The sequence below is a fragment of the Macaca nemestrina genome, chromosome 13 (genome assembly GCF_043159975.1).
Source record: "Macaca nemestrina isolate mMacNem1 chromosome 13, mMacNem.hap1, whole genome shotgun sequence".
Classification (NCBI taxonomy): Eukaryota; Metazoa; Chordata; class Mammalia; order Primates; family Cercopithecidae; genus Macaca; species Macaca nemestrina.
This window is the reverse complement of record NC_092137.1, coordinates 7,877,068-7,902,237: the sequence shown is the minus strand read 5'-3', so window position 1 is coordinate 7,902,237 and position 25,170 is coordinate 7,877,068. Positions and strand designations below refer to the sequence as shown.

The following is a 25,170-nucleotide window of genomic DNA, read 5'->3' as shown; positions in this document are numbered from 1 at the left end:
ATTTCATCTATGAAAAGTGGTGTAAAAATTCTAGATAAAATTTTATGATGCTCAATCTGATAATGTATAACAATAATCAAATAGGGAGTATCCAAGTAATGTATTGCTGGCTCAATATCAAAATATCCATTAGCCATGATTTGACACATGAATGAATGATTTAAATAAAATAATCATTTTAATAGATGTGGAAAACTGAAGAAAATCAGTAAGCTGTATTAATTTTTTAAATTATTAAGAAATTAGAAATAAAATGCAAGTGTCTTTACCAGAAAAGGCATCTATCAAAAATCTACATCATGCTTAATGGTGAATTATAAAATACATTGCACTTACCTTAGAAAAAGGTAAGATTTTTCATTATCATTGATATGGTTTGACTGTGTCCCCACCAAAATCTCATCTTGAATTCCCACATGTGGTGGGAGGAACCCAGTGGGAGGTAATTGAATCATGGGGGCAGGTCTTTCCTGTGCTGTTCTAGTGATAGTGGATAAGTCTCATGAAATCTGATGGTTTTAAAAATGGGAGTTTCCCTGCACAAGCTCTCTCTCTCTTTTTCTGCTGCCATCCATGTAAAATGTGACTGGTTCCTCCTTGCCTTCTTCCATGATTATGAGGCTTCCCCAGCCACATGGAACTGTAAGTCCAATTAAACCTCTTTCTTATGTAAATTGCCCAGTCTTGAGTATGCCTTTATCAGCAGTGTGAAAATGGATAATACAGTAAATTTGTACCAGTAGAGTAGGGCACTGCTGAAAAGATAACCCGAAAATGTGGAAGCAACTTTGGAACTGGGCAACAGGCAGAAGTTGGAACAGTTTGGAGGACTCAGAAGAAGACAGGAAAATATGGGAAAGTTTGGAACTCCCTAGAAACTTGTTGATTGGCTTTGACCAAAATGGTGGCAATGATATGGACAATGAAAGAAATACAGATTGAGGAGCTCTCAGATGGAGATACGGAACTTGTTGGGAACTAGAGCAAAGGTGACTCTTGTTATGTGTTAGCAAAGACACTGGTGGCGTTTTGCTCCTGCCCTAGAGATTTGTGGAACTTTGAACTTGAAAGAGATGACGTAGGGTATTTGGTGGAAGAAATTCCTAAGCAAGAAAGCATTCAAGAGGTGACTTGGGTGCTGTTAAAGGTGTTCAGTTTGATAAGGGAGACAGAGCATAAAAGTTTGGAACATTTGCAGCCTGACAATGCAATAGAAAAGAAAGTTCCATTTTCTGAGGAGAAATTCAAGTCAGCTGCAGAAATTTGCATAGATAACAATGAACCAAATGCTAATTCCCAGGACAATGGGAAAACGTCTATAGGGCATGTCAGAGATCTTCATGGCAGCCCCGCTTATTACAGGTCTAGAGACCTAGGGGGAAAAAACGGTTTCTTAGGCCAGGTCCAGGACCCACATGCTGTTTACAGCTTAGGGACTTGGTGCCATGTGTTTGAGCCACTCCAGCCATGGCTAAAAGGGGTCAAGGTGCAGCTTGGGCTGTGGCTCCAGAGGATGGAAATGCTGAGCCTTGGCAGCTTCCATGTGGTGTTGAGCCTGTGGGTACACAAAAGTCAAGAATTGAAGTTTTTGAACCTTTGCCTGGATTTCAGAGGATGTATGGAAATATATGGATGCCCAGGCAGAACTTTGCTGCAGGTGTGAAGCTCTCATGAAGAACCTCTGCTAGGGCAGTGCAGAAGGGAAATGTGGGGTCAGAGCCTCCACACAGAGTCCCTACTGGGGCACTGCCTAGTGGAGCTGTGAGAAAAGAGTCACCATCCTCCAGACTCCAGAATAATAGATCCAATGACAGCTTGCACCATGGGCCGGGAAAAGCCACAGACACTGAATGACAGCCCGTGAGAGCAGCTGTGAAGGAGGCTGTACCCTGCAAAGCCACAGGGGAAGAGCTGTCCAAGACCATGGGAATCCACCTCTTGCATCAACATGACCAGCATGTGAGACATAGAGTCAAAAAAGCTCATTTTGGAGCTTTAAGATTTGAACTTCCCTACTGGATCTCAGACTTGCATGGGGCCTGTAGACTCTTTGCTTGGGCCAATTTCTTCCATTTAAAGCAGCTGTATTTATCCAATGCCTGTACCCCCATTGTATCTAGGAAGTAACTAACTTGCTTTTGATTTTACAGGCTCATAGGTGGAAGGGAGTTGCCTTGTCTCAAATGAGACTTTGGACTGTTGACTTTTGAGTTAATGCTGAAATGAGTTAACACTTTGGGGGATTGTTGGGAAGGCATGATTGGTTTTGAAATGTGATGACATGAAATTTGGGAGGGGCCAGGAGTAGAAGGATATGGTTTGGCTCTGTCCCCATGCAAATCTCATCTTGAATTTCCACACATCGTGGGAAGAATCTAATGGGAGGCAATTGAATCATGGAGGCAGGTCTTTCCCATGCTGTTCCAGTTATAGTGAGTAAGTCTAATGAGATCTGATAGTTTTAAAAACAGAAATTTCCCTGCACAAACTCTCTCCCTTTTCCTGCTCCCATCCACGTAAGATGTGACTTGCTCCTCCTTGCTTTCCTCCGTCCAATTAAACCTCTTTCTTTTGTAAATTGCCCAGTCTTGAGTATGTCGTTATCAGCAGTGTGAAAATGAACTAAAACAATCATTGACACTTCTTCCTTATTCTTCAATATTTTCTTCAAGTACTAGAAAATGCATTACAACAACAACAACAAAAAAACAGAAAATACAAGAATCGGCAAGATAGTAACAAAATTCTTGTTTGCATACAAAATTCACGAAAATCTATAAACATGCTATAAGAAATAGTTATAGTTTAGGAAAGTTGCTAAATATATGAGTAATATATAAAAAGGGAGTTTTTATGCCAGCAAAGGCAAATAATTAGATGTAAAAAATACAGTACTTATAATAGTGACAAAACTATAACGTACATAAAAATACATCTAATGAAAGCTGTTTATGGAAAATTTTTTATAAAAATTATTGATTTAGAGACTTTCAGTTCTAGAAATGTCAGGCGAGATAAAACAAACTCTTGAAGAGGACAGCAATAGCAAAAAATGTATTATATGGAGTTTCTTTGTGAAGAGATTAAATGGTTTAAAAATAACTGTGGGGGAATGGTTGCACATATATTTACATACATTGAAACCACTGAATTGTATATTTTAAATGTGTGATTTATATGGTATGTGAATTGTACCTCATGAAAGCTTTTTAAGCAAAACAACAACTGCCATAACTTAGACCAAACCAAAGTTTGTGTCAAATCCTGTTATGTAATATTGGTTAAATTTTATAGTCTAAAATCTAAGCTTTATTTATGAGGATACTCACTTCATTGCTGAGGTGTGCCAACAAAACATATTAATAAATTTATAGAAACAAAATATTAGACCTGTTACTGACAAAATACAAAACCTGGAAATAGAAATATATCTTTAAAAAGAATCTTTTTTAGAGTCAAGGAAAGTTATGAAACATATCAAGGAAATTAGTAGTTGGTAAATATTGAGTTAGTATGTTAGACATTCCTTGTCAGTGATTACAGAATACTTATATCAAATGAAATTAGATTAAATATATATTTGAAAGGTAAACCTCCAAAGTAGAATAAATGTATCATTTTGTATCCTAAGTAATAGAATTTCTTGCATTTACTTTCAATCAACAAAATAGTTAAGTGCTCTATTGCTACTACTTTGATTTATTTCAAAACCTCTTTGTACATCTAAAAGTAACTTTAATGTAAATTGTTTTTATATAAATTGTGACTCTTAAAATTAAAAAAAAATAATACAAGAGGGGAAGAGGATAGTTGAAACAAGTATAGCAAAACGTTGATGGCTGTTGAAGTTGAGTTATGAGTACCTAGGGGGTTTTATTGTATGTTCTACTGTTACGTACATTTGAAAATTTTAATAAAAAATTTTTAAAGCTAACAAAAAGAAATAGCTGGGCTAAAATCTAACAGAAGATGATACTTTGTACAGATAAATTCCATTAAAATGTGCTTCTTTTTCTTGGAGACATTTGCTAATGAAGAAGAAACAGCAACAAAATGTAGATTATAGGATGGAAAAATAAAATAAAAGTCCAGTATCTCTCTGATGCCTACCCACACAGTAAGCTGGTATTCAAAATGGCTACAACCACAAATTAAACATAATTTGAAGTTATTCCATTATTATGTGGGTTCTATTAGGTTTGCATGTCCTGGAATTCCAGAATATCTCCTGGATTTGAAATTAACGTGATAGTAGAATGTTTCTCCTGTAGCCATAAAAAAGAAAAGAAAATATGTTGTTAAGAAATATTACATTTTTATTACCTGAAATTATTTCTAGGAATAATTTTAAATATTAGGATCAACACACAAAGATAAACAGTCAGACAATAAATAAAGGTTTATTTATGCATGCGAGTCAGAGAAAACAATAAACAACAGTAATACAATGACTCAGATACGGGAAACATACACAAACTCTGAAGTAGGTATGCCTATTATATATAAAGGTCTTTTTCTAAGAGGGAGCAAACGAACTTATTAACATTAAACTTTTGTAAGTCAAGGGAGTTTCACAAAATTTCCAAATGTCCAAGTTGCTAAAGAGGCAAAAATTGGAATGGTAAAAATTCTCCATCAAGCTAAACAAGACAAAATAAAATGGTTAATTTAACTCAAATATAAAAGTAGTTACATTAAAGCAACAAGTAATAAATTCTTCAATAAAAAGACAAAGATCGTCTTAAAAGGAAAAAAAACGGGGGAAGCAGGCACAGCTTATATACAAGTATATTAGTCCTTTATTGCTTTGTAAAAATTCTCCCAAATCTTAGTGACTTAAAGCAACACACGCTTATTATCTAACAATTTCTGTGGACTAGGGATCCAGGCATGGTCTAGCTGGATCCTTTGTTCCAGGGTCTCTCACAAGGCTGCAGTTAAGATATTGGCTGTGCTAGAGTCCATCTCATCTGAAGATGTGATTGAGGAAGGATCCGATTCCAAGCTTACTCACGTGGTTATTGGGGGTTTTCATCTCCTTCAGTGATGTTGAACTGGTGGCCTGTTTCCAAACGGCTACTCAGTTTCTTGCCTCTGCATAGGGAAACTTGCCACATGACAGCTTGTTTCATCAAAGTGAACATGTGAGAAAAGTCAGAGAGGGAGCTAAAGCAAGGCAAAAGTCACATTCTTTTATGACCTAATATTACAAGTGATATCCCATTATTTTTGCTGTATTTTATATCTAGCAGTGAATAACTAGTCCAAACTCAAGGGTTGGAGATTGCAAAAGATTGTGAATTCCAGGAAATTGGAGGTAATCTTAGAAGTCTGAATAATAAAATATATTATTTGTTGAAATTAAAAGAAACAAAAAAAAATTCCTTTTCAGCATCAGATCATATGAACTCTAAGTCAAGAAGCATTGTAAAATACAAGTGATTTCATAAGAATAAAAGAATGAGTTATAATGATGACAAATTCTACAAGTACATGTTTCTAATAACATGGTGTCAGATGAACTGAAAACATTTAATACATTTACAAGAAGAAGTAAACTGACAAAGTAAAATTTCAAACTCCCAATGTTTTCAGATTTATAAAGTAAGCTAAACAAAAGCAATGATTATATAGTAGATTTGAATAATTAGAATAACAAATTTCTCTCAAATACATAGACTTTTACACTTAATAGATGTTGAATATATTTTAAGTACATTTGTATATTTGGAAAATAGAATGGAAAACAGATGATGTCAAATAATTAAAGTCATATGGATTATGTTCTCTGATAACCAGGTGATTTTGGTGAAAATCAATAATGAAATATATGACTAGAAAATTACTATATGTTTGGAAAATAAAAATTACACTCCTAGGTTTTGAGTGTGTCAAGGAAGAAATCATAGTAAAAGCTGCAAAATACTTGGAACTGAATAATGATAAAAACGCTATGAACCAAAACTTCTGCAATGAAAAGAATACTGAAGCAAAATTTGTGTTCTTTAACTCAGGTGGGGGGAAAAGAAGAAGGGCTGAATGTAATTTACCACATATAAAATTAAAGGATTTAAAATTAATGATTATATTAATAAATACAAAATGTTATACCTTATAATATTTCACATCAATTAAAAATTAGAAGTATCATAAAATCTATAGTAAAATTACATAATTGGGAAATATCAAAGTTTTCTCTTCGTGATTTTTAATAAGATTGACCACTATCATTTTATTAAACTGAAGATTCTACCCATTTAGAAATAAACTTATAAAATTGTAAAGGGAAGAAACTCATCATTTTCAAATGCTATGCATTTACATGCAGTAAACAATTTACAGAAAAATATCAGATTTAGCTCATTTGCTGAAGACAATATTAATGTATAAAAATCAACTTTTTTTCCTACATACCAGCAACAAACAGTGAGAAAATGAGATTTAACCAACATTATTTGCAATATTTACAAATATAAGTAAGATAACTCTAGGAAAAAGTACACAATTTTGTTAACAGATATTAAAGTAGACCTTATTAATAAACAGATGTACCATGTTCATGGATAGCACAACTGAATTTGTGTGTACATGTGTGTACCTAAAGGTGTGTCTGTTAACTCGACGTGCTGATTCTAAAATTTATAGGAACATACGTTTTTGTATTTAGAGCTGTGAACCCACTAATCAAACATCCTTGCCATGTCAGAAGTCTCGTGATTAATAGAAGCAGCAACAGAGCAAGAGAAAGTATTGGAAAACTTCTTCCTTAAACTGCAGTGGTTTGGGGACCTACTTTAATTGATGGCTATTTGTGGTAAAACCCAGCATAAACACTGCGATCCTTTTAAAATTTGGAATTAATTTAAAAATTGGCAAGTGGAAGGTCTCACAGACAGTCAGTTCAGAGCTCTGAATCATTTAAGAATCCAAGTCCTTGGTAGAAATGACTATCCAATGTTGTTCTTACTATTGTTTCCCTTCTCATATATTTCAGTGAAAGTACAAAAAAAATTTGTATTACATGAACATTGATTTCAAAACCTGGCTTTGCTTTTAATGTGGAAACTGGTGTTCAGGTTCTGTTACTAACTAGTCATAGAGTATTTAGCTAAAAGCCTAGCAAAAGTCGGTATATATGACTTTAATTATCCTTTTATTAGAGATTGATACTACACACAAGAGAGCCCAACAATCAAGAGTGAAGGAAAAGTGTCTTCTATTGCTTTATGACAGCCAGCAAGCATAGGTGAAAAGAATGACAGTCCAGAATCCTCAGCCTAGTCCTGAACTCTAGAACTAAATTGTCACCTGCTTCTTATCTCCATATGTAACTCATTGCCAAACCTTATTGTGTTTACCCCTAAAGTATGTCTCACATCTGCCTGTCTCCCCATTCCCAAAGCTTCTATTCAAATCCATCATCACTTTCTTAAATATTTGCAAGGACATTCTCTAAAGTCTCCTTGTTTCTAATGCCATTCTCCCATTCACCCATTTTCTACCCATAATTTAAAGTCATATTTGGAAAATTTTTAAATATCTACTTATAACTCCTGAGTAAATTCCCAATCCACTTCCAATTGAAACTCAAAAGCATGTAAGGCTACAAGACCATACATAATCTAGCTACCATCTATCTTCCCATCTTCTACTCAGACTCCTTTGCTTTTGGGTCATTATATTTCAACTATACCAATATGTATGTATTTCTTCAAACACACCAAACTCTAAGGCCTGAAATTTTTTGCCTAACTACTGTTCATCTTTCAGGTTCCAGCTCAAGTGTCACTTCCTCAAAAAGAATCTGCCTGAAATCCAAATGTTCTCTTTCATTATTTTTTCTTATAGTACTCTGTTCTTTTTCTTTGTTGCACTTATCACAATTTGTAGCTACGTATTTATTTGTCTGATACTATATGAAATGTCTCTTTCTCACTGGTGTTGAAGGTCCCTGAGGACAGAACCACAAAAATATTTATTTATTTTTGCTTACCACTGTATATCCAGTATACTTAGAAATAGTAGACAGTGAATAAATATTATTGAATTATTTAATAAGCAAAATCGTATGATCTCAAGCAATTCATTTACTTTCCCTGCTATCTAGCTTATTCAAATGTATCCAATGACCTACTGTTTTACAGAATATTAATGGGACAGCAATCGATAGCAGTGAGAAAATAAATGACATTATCTGACTTTGTTTATATAATATAATTTCCATCACTGTTTGAAGAGTAAGTTGTAAGGAGGCAGGAGAAAACAACGAACCTTAGGATGAATGTGGAGACAAAGATGTCATTAGATATGACACATGCTTTGATAAAAGAATCGATTAATTTTGCTAATAAGTTGGGTTTGGGAGTGAAGCCAAGGAAGTAATTAAGGATTCTGAATACTGACTTGAGCAACTGAGTGGCGATTTATTTTGACATGAATAATATGAGGATGAACACATTTGAAGGACATATGACTTTTGAAATGACTTCTACACCACGTGGATACATCCAGAAAGACTTGATGGTCTTCACATCTCCATTATCCTGAAATGTACATCCTTTTCCTGGGATAGTTCTCCAACTTCTTCTTTTATCACTCTGACCATACTGATCATGATTTGAGTAAAGCGAATGTATTCCTCCTAAGGGTGTTCTCCCCCAGTGATTATCATTGGCTGGCTCCTTCTTAACATTCAGTTCACAGCTTCAATCTTCTGCACAGAGCAGCCTTCCTGGACCACAAAATGTAAAGTATCTAAAGCTTGTTGTCATCTCTACAGCAGCTCTCCACATGCCATCTCTCACTATCAGATGTGTTCCCCACTTGCTTATTTTTACCTATGACCATTCTTTCAAGTAGTATTTCCATGAAGGCAGAAACAATACTGGTTTAATATGGAAATAAACAAACACACAACCTGAAAACACCTGAGAGGTTGGCCAACCTTTCCAGGGAACGAGGTAAACTGTTCTTCCCAAGATGAGATAGCAGAAACCAGTGAACATTTTTACAGATGCAGGAGCAATGAACCAGAGTTTCTATGATTTATTTTGTAGCAGATGTTCTTTCTGTTCTCTGACCTCTGTCCTGGGGACAGCAATTTAGAAAATGAAGGGGTGGCAGCACATGATTATGTCACATACACTTATTTAATTGAAATGATCTCATTTTGTAATAGAGACTGAAAACTGAGAGAGAGCTCTGAGTGGCAGCTGTTGCTGTCCTCCATGGGCCCTTCACCTGGACTCTGGGCTCATGGATAATTCTTTATTAATCTCTTTTCTAGCATTCTTGGTCTTTTTTTCTCTTTACTTCTCCCATCCTCCATGCGTTCAAGACAACTTGTCTTCCTCTTCCAGCAGTTAAATTTTAATTATCTCTTTCCTCAAAATCTCATGGTATAGAATTTGTTTTACTTACATAAATTCTGTTCAATCTCTAATTTCAGGCATCCTGTTACAGGCTGTGCACAAGAACAACCTCAGCTCATGCTCAGAATCTACCTCCCTTGTTGCTCACCAAAATCCTCCAGCTCTGTAAGTTCATGAACTAGGACTGAAGCTTCTGTGCCCTGCAGTGTGTTCTCCTTAGCCGAGATGTGCTATAAATTGTTTGATAAAGTTGAAGATTTTGCCCTCTATCCCTTTCAGAATTTCTGTTTTTTGGGTCATTTGCTATTCTCCCATTATTTCTTATGCCTCTCTGCAAAGCATCCCTGGACTACCAGCTAATGCAGAGGAATAAGAACGGTTAGCTTCTGCAGTGATTGTGAATTTCAATCACAAACACAGATGTTCAGTTAATAACATTTTCTTTTCATGTATTCAAAGATGTTCAAGCACATAGTTTTTAGAGTCAAGTAGCTCTATAACGTTTATAACAAAAACAGCTAATTCTTCTACCTTTCTCAAGTCTCTTACCATCTCAAAGAGGTGGCCACTTCCAACCCATCCAGCTGATTTTTCCTGTAGTAGAATATATTTACTATACATTGACTAACATATTTCTATAAAGTAGCCATATACTTCTATTTCTTAAGTCTTCAGTTTCAGATGGTACCAATGGCTTCCTAAGGTGTAAGATGAAGATTCAGCTTTCTCGTAACACCACCCCAATGCAGACATATGTGTACATGCCTGTATAGATGCGTCCCTTCCCCCTTTCCCAAAAATGTATTGATTTGGGTCCATTATGATGATCATTTTCTTTCTTGTAGAATTTGTTTTCCCTTGGAACTAATGCTTTGTCTCTTTCTATCCGTTTAGATCTCTAATTACTGTTAATTAATGCATGGTCTACCTTCCTGACAGAAGGATAAACCTTCTCTTAACATATTGAGGTTTTTTCCTTGAAGACATCCACTAGGAGTCTTCTGTAATCCTCCTCAAATAAGCCAGGCCTGTGCATAGTTGTTCCCATGGGAATTTTCTTTATAAACATACTGGAAATTTGCTTATTCACATATTTTTGTATCTTGTGGGTTAGATATTTCTTTTCTGGTGTAAGAGCCAAGGAAAAGCTTTCCCTTTCACACTAGGAGGAGTCACTGAAAAATCACCTGACAAAAGGCCAATTCACTGGAGAAAAGTCATAAAAATTTATTAACATACATACGGGGGAGAACCACAGTGATTACCCTAACCCCCCAATGGGGTTTAGAAGCTTGTATACCATCCTGAGGTACAAAGAATTGGGGTTGAGTCCTGATAAAAGTTATGAGAGAGGGAGAAGAGGAAGCCTGAAGAACAAAGATGGTCCTGTTGTATAGGTGAAATCTCCCAGATCACAGCTCTCAGAGAAAATAGAGGGCAAACGTTTTTTTGGGCCTTTAAAAATGCCAAACTCTTCGTCTTTCCTACATCCAGACAAGGGAAGGTGTCAGAGAAAACCTGACTGCATTGATGTAGATTCTCACCAGATGCAAATCTCCTCCCAAGAGACAGATTTTGGGGGCTGATTCTGGTTGCTGGCTCTTTGAATACCCAACTCAAAATATGTCACAGAAGTTTATTTTGGGGTGAAACATTTTGATTTTCTTCACTGTAATCCATCCTTTCCTCTTTCTTGGTTTAATTTCTTATTTATTGTAGTCCGTGTTCCATCAAAGATTTCATGGGAAGTAAAAATTTGAGAACTGGTTTGTCTGAAGGCATCATTGTATCCTTTCACTTAATTGATGGTTTTAATGCAAATAGGATTGCAGGTGAAAAATAATTTTTCTCATTATAGTGCTAAAGATGCTGCTCATTTTTTCTAGATTCTTCTGTTGCTATTGAAACCTCTTGTTTCTATTACTTCTTGCTAAGTAGCAAATCATCTCAGATCTTAGTGTGTAAAACAATGATTTTTTAAAATTTTATTTTATGTTCAGGGGCACATGTACAGGTTTTACATAGGGAAACTTGTGTCATGGGGATTTGTTGTGCAGATTATTTCATAACCCAGGTATTAAGCCTAGTACTCTTTAGTTATTTTTCCTGATGCTCTACCTCTTCCCACGTTTCATCGTCCACCCTCCACCCTCCAAAAGGCCTCGGTATGTTGTTCCCCTCTATCTGCCTATATGTTTTCATCACTTAGCTTCCACTTATAAGTGAGAAAATATGGTATTTGGATTTCTGTTCCTGTGTTAGTTTGTTAAGGCCTCCAGCTCCATTCATGTCCCTGCAAAGGACATGATCTTTGTTCTTTTTTATGGCTGTACAATATTCCATGGTGTATGTGTACCACATTTTCTTTATCCAGTCCATTGTTAAAACAATGATTTATTATCTCTTAGGATTCTCTGGGTTGGTTGTCAGTTTTCTGGCTGGATTCACATGTGCTATCTAACATGACACACTCAGCCGAACTGGGCTGAACGGGGAGGGTGAGATGGCTGAGTCTTTCTCTGCTTGTGATACCTCATCCCTGAGGGGACTTGTCTGGGCTGGACCTCTTTCTCATGCAGTCAGCGGTGCTCCAGAAAGGCAAGGCCCCGAGCACAATAGCAGTTTTTTAATCATCTGCTTGCATCACATTTGCTGATGCCCCATTGGCCAGAACAATATCCATGGCCAAACCCAGCATCAGTTTGAGAGATGATTATACATGTGCATGGATACCGGGAGATGCGATTCACCTGGCAACTTTAGTGTAACAATCTGCAATAATCTAGCCTCTGGCCCCAACGGTACATGTTCCTCCATGTGCAAAACATACTCATGACCCCTAAAAACTCATCAAACCACAACATTGAGCTTAAAATCCACTGATCTTATTACCTACATCAGCCCAGGTGTGGATTAGGCTTCTCTCTTTGATTCAGAGATGCATGAATTTAAAAAAAAACCATGCTATCTGCCTTCTACACATCTATACTTGATGGTGAGACAAGGGCAAGATATGTGCAATAGACATTCCTATTAAAAAGGAGGAGGAACAAGAAGAACATAGAGGTCACTGTCCATAGCATTTCTGAAATCCAGCTGATCACGTATTGTAAGGAACCTGTGTCTGATCATAGAAATTTTTTCTCTATTAGGCTCAATTCTGTCCCTTGGAAGTAGTTCTGTGGTTAATGGTTTACCATGTGTCTTAAAGAAATCCTCTGGGATTCTTACCTCTGAAACATGTATTTCTTCCTATAAAAAACAGGTCATATTTTCACCTGAAGAGCCTCCTTGTTTCCTGTGGAAAGTTGAGAGCTCAAGAGCATCTTTATTTTTTGAGTGATTTCTACCTCTTTTGTTCCAAACTTATACAACTCCTTAAAAAAGTTTGTGGGCATTTTATAAATCTGATTGTGATTCACTCCATGTCCCAAAAACCACACCCATGGTTCTTTTTGGGAGAACCATAGGCCATATGTACAGCTGCAGTGAAATAACACTTTTAAGAGTCTTAGAATGATTTTTCTCTAGCTGAAGGAGTCTTCTAAGCAGAGGTCTTTTCAGGGTCTTAACAAAGGATCTTATGAACACATCCTTGATTTACTCTTTATCCAGAGGCCATTTCTTATTTTGAGAGTCTTTTGCCAGCTAGAGAGCCTGGAAATGTGAAACAGTTTGATTTTCCAACCCAGTAAGTCTGAATTGGAAATTCTTCTTGCATACTGAATAGTTCTCTCTTTAGCTCATATTTATCTTCCCATATCTTTTCATACAGAGCTAACAGAAGCCAATTGGCACTTTCAATACTCTGCCTAGAAATCTTATCTGCATGCATAGGTTAATTTGGTACATTTTCTATTTCCCAGGAGTTTTACCACTTCTTTCATAACTATAACACATGGGTCATCATCTTTTAAGCTTTCTATCAGTTTCATTACTGCACCTCCAGCCTCCATTATCAAGCTCCTCACTGCGGTGTCAGCCTCCACCACTGCCCCTTCCCAAAGCCAAGAGTATACACATCTTAGGTTGTTGTGATAGCAGTGCCCTATTTCCGGACCCCTTTCTGTTTTAGTTATTTATTGCTGCCAAACAAAGCACCCTAAAATGGAATAATGCATGTAACTATAAAAAGCTGCATACAAATGCGGGAAATAATATTAACACTATTATTTCAAAGAACATTTAATCTGAAGATACAAAAATTGTTCTGTTTTGTGTGAATGATAGACGAGAGTGGACACCAGGCTATTAACATGGTTTACTGATTTTTGGAAATGTGATACTTGAAAAAGTCCAATTAGAAGCTTTCATCATCTTCTATCTCAAACAAAAGGCATGCTGCAACTCAACCAAGTAAACTGCATTTTGTTGTGAGAGATGTTTTTAATTAGAGAGCTGATTAAAACTGTGTTTGTCTGGAACTTAGAAAAGGTGAGTTGGTTTGTCTTTGCTCTTGTGAGTGCATGTTGGTAACAAAAACTAGCAGAGTTGGAAAGGCTGGTTCCCAATGCCATTTCTGGCACTCAGGTGACCTTAGGCACCTCATTGCTCTAGCTGGGGTTCTCAGTGTTCTCATCTGAAATGTGACAAGCTTAGTCCATCTGCTCTTCATCATATCCCCTAACCTTAACAGTCAATGACAGAATAATTTGAGGCTTTAAGTAAATCTTCCCCATCTGGAAATTGGACTTATTCTCAAAAGAAGACACGGTGTTAGTACTGGAAAGAACTTCTGAGATGATTTTTATAAAATACCTTGAGTTATTTTGGGTAAAGGACCATGACAATCCCAAGCTTTCATTTACTAACAAGTTTGATCCTAAGGTAAAAAAGTAGGGGTAAATCCTGTCCTTAAAATATATTGATCACTCCTCAGAGAATAAAGTGATTCAGATTATCAATCCAGCTTCAATTTAATTGCATTAAAGACTGAATGTAAAAATTGCCGGGTTACTGCTGAAGGAAATGTTTACCTAATAAGCATAGGTTCAAGTTTGCACATAACAATCTGTGTGTCTATGCCTGTATCTTTATCTATTTAATACATTATTTTTATGCTAGAGAATTTGAGCACAGACAAACTATAAAACATGCACGAGAACATACTCCACAGGGATTAAAGTATCTCCAAAGACATGAAAGTAGAAAGCATCCTTTTGACTACAAAATGAATTTGACTCTAAATTAACAGTGTTGGCTGGGTGCTGTGCCTAACACCTGTAATCCCAGAACTCTAGGAAGTCGAAGCAAGAGGATCATTTGAGCCTAGGAGTTTGAGATTAGCCTGAGCAACATAATGAGACCCTTCTTTATACAAAAAGTAAAATAAAAATAAAATAGCCGTGTAATTTATTTTTGAGTAGTTGAATTATGTATTAGATTATTGCAACTTATCAGACAAAGATGCAAACTCAGAAATAAAAAGATTCATGCCACCTCTAAGATCTTACTAAATTCAACACCAATTTAAAAAATGACAGATATAACAGCTGAATTCTCTTTTGGGCTATAATACTGGAAAAATACATAATTTTGGTCAAATAATTTAATTACATTGTTTTATCTTAATAGATAAAAAAGAAATGTGAAGATATTTTGTAAATGAAAAACTACTATTAAAGTGTGAAGGCTTAATTTCATTTACAGTGTTATTGTTTTATTGAAGACTTCTTAAGTGGACAAACTATAACAAATGTGAAGCAAGTTTTCTTAAAATTCCATATTCTGTAAGTTATTTTGAAATATTGGTGAATACGAATATTATGTATTCTAATATGTTTATATAGCATGTAATGTTATATATAATATATTCCATTATACTTATAAAATATATATTAGTTAATATATAAAATATAACATTAATATATGACATACTAATAAAATATTCATGATATATAATATAATCACATATATTGAATTATATTAATATAACACATATAGTATGTTATATTTATATATTATATATAATATGTCTTTACAGAGAGATATTTATATTTTTTAAAAATGCTATGTTGTAAATATTTTGCAATCTAATGAATAATTCCTGTAAACTTGACTTTAGGTGAAGGTATAATAGTTAATCTTCTCCAAGTTCCCAAATTTTCATTACTTCCATTGTTTACTCATTTAATGGGTAATTATTTCTATTTGTTGTCATTTTAATGTATTTTATGTTTTTAAAATCATAAAGGATGTGGTATTAATAGTTTTTATGCACAAATTATTATCAACATCTTTGACTATTTTGATAGGATTCCCTAGAAGTTTCTAGAGTTACTGGGCTAAAGTTTTGTACTTGATAAAAATTGACATATTATTCTAGGAAAAGATTGCAAATGTGTACAGATTCGAGCTTTTACAGGTAAATGAGAGAATTCTTTTCACATGTCATGCTCTCCAACATTAAGAGGCTTCCAAAGTTACTTCTAATTTGTAATGCAAAAACAGCTTTTATTACCTTAATTACAAGATTTTATCATTATAGAGCGGGCCTGTCCAAAGCTGTAGCCACCAGCCACATAATTTAATTTGAAATTCACTAACTTACATAGAATTAAAAAATTCAGCTCTTCAGCTGCACCAGCCACATTTCAAGCGCCCCGTAGCCACATGTGGCCACAGTGTTGAGCATCTCAGAACAGGACACTCCCAGTGTTACAAGCATTTCAGCTGCTATAGAGGCTAGATTTTATCTTTATAAATTAATAGCTAGTTGCAATTATGTTCTTTCATTTGCAATTGATAGACGCAGACACATAACTCAAACCTGCTTAGAAAATAAAAATAAGGACAATTCTCTAGCTCATTTCATAGGCAGTCAGGGTGGATATGGATTTCCAGGCATGTTTTAGCGTGTTATTTTAAACAATGCTTCCATCTCTCTACAAAAATCAGTAACCTATTTTTTTTTCCATTTCCTTCTATCACTCTCCATTTGGTTGCAAAGATGACAGCTTGTGGTTTGTTTCATTCTCATAAATGTTCTGTCATTAGCAATTTGGTCTGACTTATTTTAATCACATAAATTAATTATGGAAGAATTTTTTAAAAGCTTGTTATAAAAATTGTTTATAGTATTCCATTTTTCCATCCAAACTATAATAAATCCCTGTGTATTATTTGTATTTTATAGATCATAGAAATATTTTTGTTTTCGTATATTTTCTACATAAATCTTACAAAATTTATAGCTAGGTACTTCATGTTTCTATTACTATTTTGGATAGGGTCTTCTTTTTCATTTTGTTTTCTAAAAGCTTCCTGTTCATTTCTCAAAAAATTATTGAATAATCTGTATCTATATTTTATCTGTTTACTTTGCTTATCAAAGTTATTAAGTCTAATATTTTTTCAATTGATTCTCTTAGGCTATCTAAGGTATAATCTAAGTAAATTCTTTGAATTATAAATGGACTGTTTTTTAATTATTATTTCAAATAGTTCCAGTTATATTGGTTCTTGCCTTTTTTCATTCACTAGAACATTCAGAACTATTTTTTAAATTTGATTTTAGACATTAAGAGTGCTTGCAGTTTTTTACTTTGAAAAATTCACCTTGAAAAGACTAAATACAAATTTTAAATGAGTTCTCTACATCTTTATTTGGTTGTATATAGAACAATGAAAGGTCTTTGTTGCCATTTTTTTAAGAAAAATCTTACTGCTAGAGTTTCACTTTTCTTTCTTCTTGTTGGATGACTAAACAGGAAGAGCGTAGAGCTGCCAAGCCAGCCTTTGCTCAGCTGCATCCTGCCCAGCCTCAGGCGCTCAGTGACCTCAGTAGGATCCGCTGCTCCTGTCTTCTAGCCATCTCGTGGGGGAGGGCTTCCCAGGCTCCTCAGCAGGCAGTTGAAGATGTAGCCCCAGGGGACTCCTGTCCCTTGGTCACATCCCTTTTTTCAACGTGACCTTCCCACTCTGGTCCTCTCGAGGCTGTCTTTGCTGAGGACAGGCCATGCAGATCCCTGGTCAACCTTGCTCTGCACCCAGGTTGTCAGCATCCTCAGGGTCCACATCTTTCTCCCCTGCACAGAGCGGCTGGAACCCTGCTGTGGCTGGATATGGGAACAGCCACCCGCTGTGGTGGGAACAGATATCACAGGGCTGGCCTTCAGGAACTCTGGTTGAGCTCTCATTTCTCCTCACACTTTCACACTATTAGCTGTTTAGAGGCACTTTACGGCTGTAGAGCATCTGTGACGGCTAAAATTGTCGTTTTAGTGGTTACACGGGGCCTGTTCCAGAGTCTGAATTTTCATGGAACCTCCATGCTCTCTTGGCAGCCCCACAGCCTCTCCAATGCAGCATCACGACGTTTCTGGACGTGGATTGCTTTGTAAATGTCTTTAAATTCACTTTTCACTTTCAAAATACCAACGCTTGAAATGTATATGATAGGTTACTTGTTCAACATGTAATACACAATTATGATCAGTAGACATTTCAAGGAAAAGACCTTGGACCTATACTGAATTAATGATGAACAAATGTATTTTTGCATGTTTTAAAGTAACACAAAAATTTTAGCTTAATAACCTATTTTTAATTCCCAGTGTTAAATTCTGCTGAAAAAGTTTAGTCTAAAGCTGCCTCCTTACATATTTTAAAATAGGCCTGAAGGTTTATTCATACATAGTGAACTGAAACCTAACTAGATGTGTAAACAGACTGGAACATACCCTTGTGCCCATTACTGAGTTTTGGCCAATCAAAGGCAGCCAACTGTCCAAACCAAGTTCAAGTAAGACACTGCCCAGCTGTAACCAATCTGGCTGTTTCCAACCTCACTTCTGTTTTTTTGTACCTGGGATTTCCTTTCTCAGTCTTTTTTGTTTTAAGACAGAGTCTCACCCTGTCTCTCTCTCTCTGTCTCTTTTTTTTTTTTTTTTTTTTTTGAGATGGAGTCTTGCTGTGTCGCCCAGGCTGGAATGCAGTGGCATGATCTCAGCTCACTGCAACTGAACCTCCGCCTCCCAGGTTCAAGCCATTCTCTTGCTTCAGACTTGAGAGTAGCTAGGACTATAGGTGCCCACTGCCATGTCCCACTAATTTTTGTATTTTTAATAGAGATGGGGTTTAACCATATTGGCCAGGCTGGTCTCGAACTCCTGATCTCAAGTGATCTGCCCCCCTTGGCCTCTCAAAGTGCTGAGATTGCAGGTGTGAGCCACTGCACCTGGCTCTTTTTCAGTCCTTAAATCTTCCCCAATCACCCAGCAGCACCAGAGTCTCTCTGGTTCAGGGAACTGTCCAATTTGCAAATCATTGTTTGCTCAATTAACCTCCATGAAATTTAATTCGTCTAAGGCTTTTCTTTTCACAATTGTTATTTTTGTGCATTCTCAAATCTTGATAGAAACCTTTTTGAAGTTTTATAAAATTAATTGGGTAGCAGTCCATGTGTCTGTGCTCTGGATTTTATTAACTATTTCACAATTAATCCTTTGTTAAATTTTGAAACAAAAACATCCATAGTGTTATCCTTGTTAGCATTCTACTCATTCTTTCTACTATTTTGGCAACTTAAAAATATCCAGGACAGGCATGGTGGCTCATGCCTGTAATCCTAGCATTTTGGGAGACCGAAACAGGAAGACTAAAGATTGCTTGAGCCCAGGAGTTCAAGACCAGCCTGGGCAACAAAGCAAGACCCAATTCCACACACACAAAAAAAATATAAAAGAATTACCTGGACATGGTGGCATGCTCCTTTAGTCCCAACTACTCAGGAGACTGAGGATAGCTTGAGTCCAGGAGGTCGAGACTGTGGTGATCCACTGCACTGCAGCCTGAGTGACAGAGCAAAATCCTATTTAAAAAAAATTATATATATATATAATTTTATATATATATATATCTCCAGGAAAGTATCCATACAACAAGATTGTAAAAGTAATTGGCATTTAACCCCGTATCTGACAGTCTTTCAGGTTTTATATACTACTGTTATTATTCACTATTATTATATGAACTTTATGACTTCTAATACTTCTATTTTTCTGTGTCATAGATTTGCTCTTTCATTTTCATTATTTCAAAAGATTGATCCTTAAAATTTCTGATCTATTTTGCTATTTTCTATATTTTGACTAGTTTTATTCACTTTCAGTTCATTCTTTTGGTTTTCCTTAGAGTTGTCTTTTATTTTTCAAATTTTTTTGAAATCAATCTCTGTTTCATATCTATTTGTTATTCTGTGATAAATAGGGTAGTTTAGGATATGAATTTAACTCTGGATATAAATTTGGCAGCACCCCTTATGGTGTATAACTGTAATGAGAGGCATTTTTTAATTTTTATTTTTATTTAGTTTACATATGCATATTCCATTTGTTTCAGAGCTACATGTGTGTTTCTCATCTCTGACTAGATGAGGGACCTCTCCCGGGTTTTAGGTATCCATGGACTAATGTCTTTCCTATATGATTCTAAGTTCAGATGGAAGTGCATAGCACTCCCTTAATTTATGTTCGGTTGAAGGATTTCATCAGTTTCATTTTGCTAGCTTGAGTTTGAATATTCCAATTGGTCATTGTTCAGCTATAGTAGAGAGTTGAAGCATCCTGCAATTCTTTTTTGAGCTGATTTTTACAAGAAAGTGAACACAAGCTGCATCCATTGCCTATGAGCTTTTTCTGCCACTGCCTAGTTCCTTAAGTTAAAAAAAAAGGAAAAAACATTCTTCTTAGAAGGCCAGTATCCCAAGATGCAAGGCTACTCTGTTCATGCCCTTTTTCTTCCTTGTCTCATGGGCTGGGAGTCCGAATGGGAATAGACGGGAGGAAGGTGAGCGGACATGGGATCCTGGGCCACTCAGGTAGCGTGTTCACTCAGCAAGAGGACCTCTGTCTCTGTTCATCAGTATTTGTTTTTGTTTACTTATTTTTTATTGTTTGGTTGTATCTTGGCTCATTTTACAGACACTACAAACCCTGAGATCCCTAAGAAGAGGCAGGCAACAGAAGAGAGTTCAAAAGTCTTTTCCTACCGTTTTTGGAGCCATCTGGCTTATTTTGACATGCAGGATAGAAAGTGAGATATGTAGTCCAAGAATATATTTCTTGGTACCTACACACATAGAAGATATATGTAGGGGAAATATTGCCCCTTCTTGAGTCTATTGTCCATTTTTATCTTTAACGTACTGTGTTGATAGATTTCACTTTAATATGCCTTTATGGGTGTTTTAATTAGATGGAAGGAACATTATCTGCCATTCTAAATGGAAGCTTCCTTTAATTCTTGAGTAACATGAAGAATTGGTAGAAACTTCTACTGATTGGAAGCATCTGTTTTGTCAGTATAAGATTCATTTCAGTCTTGGAGATAACCTTAAAAGCAGTATAAGAGAACAAGGAGGAAGAGAAATCACTGTCACTTTTGTAGCCCTAAATCTATTGTTTTCCAAAGTCTTGAAGCTGTTCTGGCAGTTTATTTTGATTGGTACAGATGTGAAAGTGGAGCAGCCCTTTCCTTGGGCTACGCGCCTGTGATTTATTTATTCAACAAGTGTTTATTGTGTGCCAGGTTGCATACTCATCAATGAGTACAAAATGGTGAGAAAGACACTTGGCTCCTGCCTTTTCGGTTACATATCTTAAAGAGGAGACACCAAGACCAAAACCAAAAACTCTGCAGCAGCACGAGTAAAGAAAAGTCGACTGAATAAAAACATTGGCAAGTTGCATTGTGTAATGAATAAAAAAACGAGATAAGTTTTAAAAAATATTAAGTAGAAAGCCGTTTTCTTCTGGTCAGGGAAGTCCTCTTCAAGACAGTGATATTTAAACAGAGCCAAGCTTTGAGAATTAGAAGCGGTTAAATGAAAGGTAAACAGAAACCACTATCGGTACAGGTAACAGCATTTGTAAAGGCCCAGAGAAATGAAAAGAAAAAAAAAAAAAAAAAAACAGCAACAACCAAAACCATAAAGCTCTGTGCTTGAGAGTCAGAAAGATAACCACTGTAACTGGGGGTTCTGAACAAACAGGAGTGTGGCAGGAAATGAGGTCAGCGAGATAGGCAGGGGCCAGATCTTGCCTAGAATCGTAAGCATGGTGAGTTTATGATGAGAAGGTCCTAGTGAGAACGTCATGGTGACAAGGTTGTGGTAAGATGGTCATGGTGAGAAGGTCGTGGTAAGGAGGATAAAAAAGTATTGGAAGGATTTATATAGGACAGTAATATGATATCATTTTGTAATTTACGAACATTACTTTTACTGCTGTTGTAGAACAAATTAGAGAAAAGTAAGTTAGGAACCCTGTTAGGATGCTGCTGCAATAATCCAGTGAGAGTTCATGGTGACCTCTGTTTTGACAGGCAAGGGAATAGATGAATTGGTGCATGAAGAGAGAGGTCATTGGCTTAGCGGTAGGCATATAAGGGATTTTGAGCCTGATGATCTCTATTTGGAATGATCATGAGGGTGCATGTGGATGGATGGTAGAGGTCTGATTAACAGAAGAAGGTTTGAAAAACTAGTACAGGGAAAACATAATTTTTTTTTTTTACTACTATGTAGCATCAGTTAAGGTTTGAGATCACGAGTTTAAAATGAATCCAAGCCAATTTAAAGTTATACCCAGCCATCAGAGAGCCTTAACATATGTTGACACGAGTCCTTGACCTATTGCCACATCTGCTGCTAATTCCTGGGCTGGTGATAACTTTGCTGTCACTTTTTTGTGCCCTGGGACAGCAGGGCTTGGCTATTTGGCATGCTTCTTTCAAGAAAATGCCAACCTTTACCCCAAAAGTTCCCAAATAAGACTGTCTGCAAAATATTGTCAGTGTCTACTGTCCTACTTCTCCAAGAAACCTTCAAAAATCCTAAAATCTGAACATCCTCTTCCCTTCCCCATGGTAGTTTTTGTGTCTTTCTACAAAAGCACTGTGACTTTGTGCCACTGTCTGGCCCCACCAACAATCCCCGAGCCATCTCATGCTATACTGGTTTTCTCTCTGAGATTGTGCCGTGTTTCTTTTTGTCTTTGGTATATAACACATGTTGACCCTTTTTCTGAAAGTACTAACAACCCACTTATTTTTCTGGTTAAAAATGCCCATGAAAAGATCTTTCTTAACACTTCCTACTAGTTTATGTACCCTCTGCATTCAAAAATATGTACCACTTTTCTCTGGGAGAGGACAATCCCTTCTCACCTATAGGTATCTCAGAACTTAATCATGTGACTCACCTTTTCCCAATGAGGTGTGAGTGGAAGAGACACTTGTCACTTCCAGGTGGCAACTTTCAGAGCTGGTGCTTTGTTTACATACTCTTTCCTCTCCAACCCCTGAGCTCTTAGATGCATGTGTCAACGATGAGATAGCCACCAGTACAGATCCTTTTTTGACTATGATGAACAGAATACCACTGTTGACGTGTGATGGGCATGTAATGTGGGAAATAAACTTTTTTTTTTATCATTAAGTGGCTTGGTTTTTTGGATTGTGTAGTACTAGAGCAGAACAATTGGTACCAAAGAAGGAATATATTCGTAACAATAACTCTAAACTATGTGACATTGACTTTAGAATGGACAATGAGCAGAAAGAAAACTCTTAACATTTGTAAGGATGGTGATCCATATTAGGTTGCAGTGAAACACTCAGGAAAACTGCCATCCATGGTAAGTTGGAAGACAAATCAGTTTGTAATAAGAGCATAGTTTTAGGCAAATAGATGAGAAGAGAGACTTTGGTAACATGGTTTGGTTGTTAATGGTTACATTGGACAAAGGTCAATGAAAAAGAGATGAGATCAGAAAAAAAATTGTTCAATTTACAAGCAGGAAGAAAAGGAATGGAAAGTTCCTAATTCAATGACTTGAAGGGTTGAGAAATATAACCGATTGTCAGTCTCCAAGCTTTCAGACTCAGATTGATGAAAATTCAGTCTTGAGGCAAGGAACAAATCAAGAAGGTCATTATCCTCTTTGTTAAACTACCAACATTTTACTGAATTACTTTAATTAGACACAATGTTTCAGGTATAAAGAGAATTGGCTTGGTTCTTCCATGAAACTGATAGGCTCAAAATATCAGCAATTAACTTTAGTGAAACAAAAATGCATGTCTGAAAAATAGTTTTGAATGTGATTACTGAAACAAAGTAGATTTGAAAGAGTTGTATTTTTGAAGATCCACCAGTGTGGTCTAAAAGCTACTGACCCTTCAGGACTTAAGTTGAGGCTTGGGCCCCCAACCTTCTCTACGGAGAGAGCATGCTGGGAAACCTGTGCAGCCCTAAAGACAGGTATTTCCTATGGACCTCCTCATATGTGGTCAATATGGTAATTAAAAAGAAGAAACAATTTGAACAACGGCTCAAGAAGTAGAACAGAATCTTAAAAAGCAATGTCTGTCAGCAGGATTTCAGAGTGTTCATTGAAATTATGTAGTCCTTCCATCACTGTGTTTTGCTTGTAGGGAAGAAAGTAGTTTTTGTTTGTTTTGTTTTTGCGTTTTGTTTCATTGGGTTTGTTTTTGGTCAGTATATAGATCTCCAAAGCAAAAAGAGCTGCAGCCAGACCTGCCTGTGAAATAGTCATAAGCTCCTGGACTCTGAGCCTGACCCAGGAGTAGGCTTTGGATGGTTTCTTTTGGAGAAGGAGTGAAAGTATTTGCAATTTGAAAATAAAAAGTGAATGTAGTATTTGTGACCAGAAAGGTCACTGTTGATAGCTGTCTGCTGTCCCTCATGCATAGTGGACGCTTCCTTCTTCATTGATGAAGGGCATGGCTGGGAAAGTGGCAATGCCTTGGCTGAGAAGTGCATAGAAATCACTTGAAGAATCAATGTGGTGATTCACTCTTTATCAGATACATGGTTTGTAATCGTTTTCTTCCATTCCCTAGGTTGCCTTTGTAACCTGATTGTTTCTTTTGCTGTGTAGAAACTTTTTAGTTGACCTAGCCCCACTTGTCTATTTTTAGTTGACCTTGTCCCACTCGTTGATTTTTAGTTGACCTTGTCCCACTTGTCTATTTTTAGTTGACCTTGTCCCACTCGTCTATTTTTAGTTGATGTAGCCCCACTTGTCTATTTTTAGCTGACCTTGTCCCACTCATCTATTTTTAGTTGACCTTGTCCCACTCGTCTATTTTTAGTTGACCTTGTCCCACTCATCTATTTTTAGTTGACGTAGCCCCACTTGTCTATTTTTAGCTGACCTTGTCCCACTTGCCTATTTTTAGTTGACCTTGTCCCACTCATCTATTTTTAGTTGACATAGCCCCACTCGTCACTTTTTAGTTGACCTTGCCCCACTCATCTATTTTTAGTTGACCTTGCCCCACTCGTCTATTTTTAGTTGACCTTGTCCCACTCATCTATTTTTAGTTGACGTAGCCCCACTTGTCTATTTTTAGCTGACCTTGTCCCACTCATCTATTTTTAGTTGACCTTGTCCCACTCGTCTATTTTTAGTTGACCTTGTCCCACTCGTCTATTTTTAGTTGACCTTGTCCCACTCATCTATTTTTAGTTGACGTAGCCCCACTTGTCTACTTTTAGCTGACCTTGTCCCACTTGTCTATTTTTAGTTGACCTTGTCCCACTCATCTATTTTTAGTTGACATAGCCCCACTCGTCTATTTTTAGTTGACCTTGCCCACTCATCTATTTTTAGTTGACCTTGTCCCACTCGTCTATTTTTAGTTGACCTTGTCCCACTTGTCTATTTTTAGTTGACCTTGTCCCACTCATCTATTTTTAGTTGATGTAGCCCCACTTGTCTATTTTTAGCTGACCTTGTCCCACTCGTCTATTTTTAGTTGACCTTGCCTCACT

General features: G+C 36.4%; 1 long non-coding RNA gene across 3 annotated transcripts in view; it reads right to left on the bottom strand.

The window, feature by feature from the left end:
- Nucleotides 1-4,279: 4,279 nt before the first annotated feature.
- LOC105486536 (uncharacterized) overlaps nt 4,280-25,170 on the bottom strand; it is a 38,764-nt gene continuing 17,873 nt past the window's right edge. For 2 of the 3 annotated variants that reach the window (XR_011611430.1, XR_011611432.1), the window contains exons 2-3: nt 19,063-19,162; nt 4,281-8,731 (exon numbers count right to left, since the gene is read on the bottom strand). This is a non-coding gene — a long non-coding RNA (uncharacterized lncRNA). Of the gene's footprint in view, nt 8,732-19,062; nt 19,183-25,170 lie in introns of all 3 variants that reach the window. The other variant, XR_011611431.1, reaches the window with a different exon arrangement.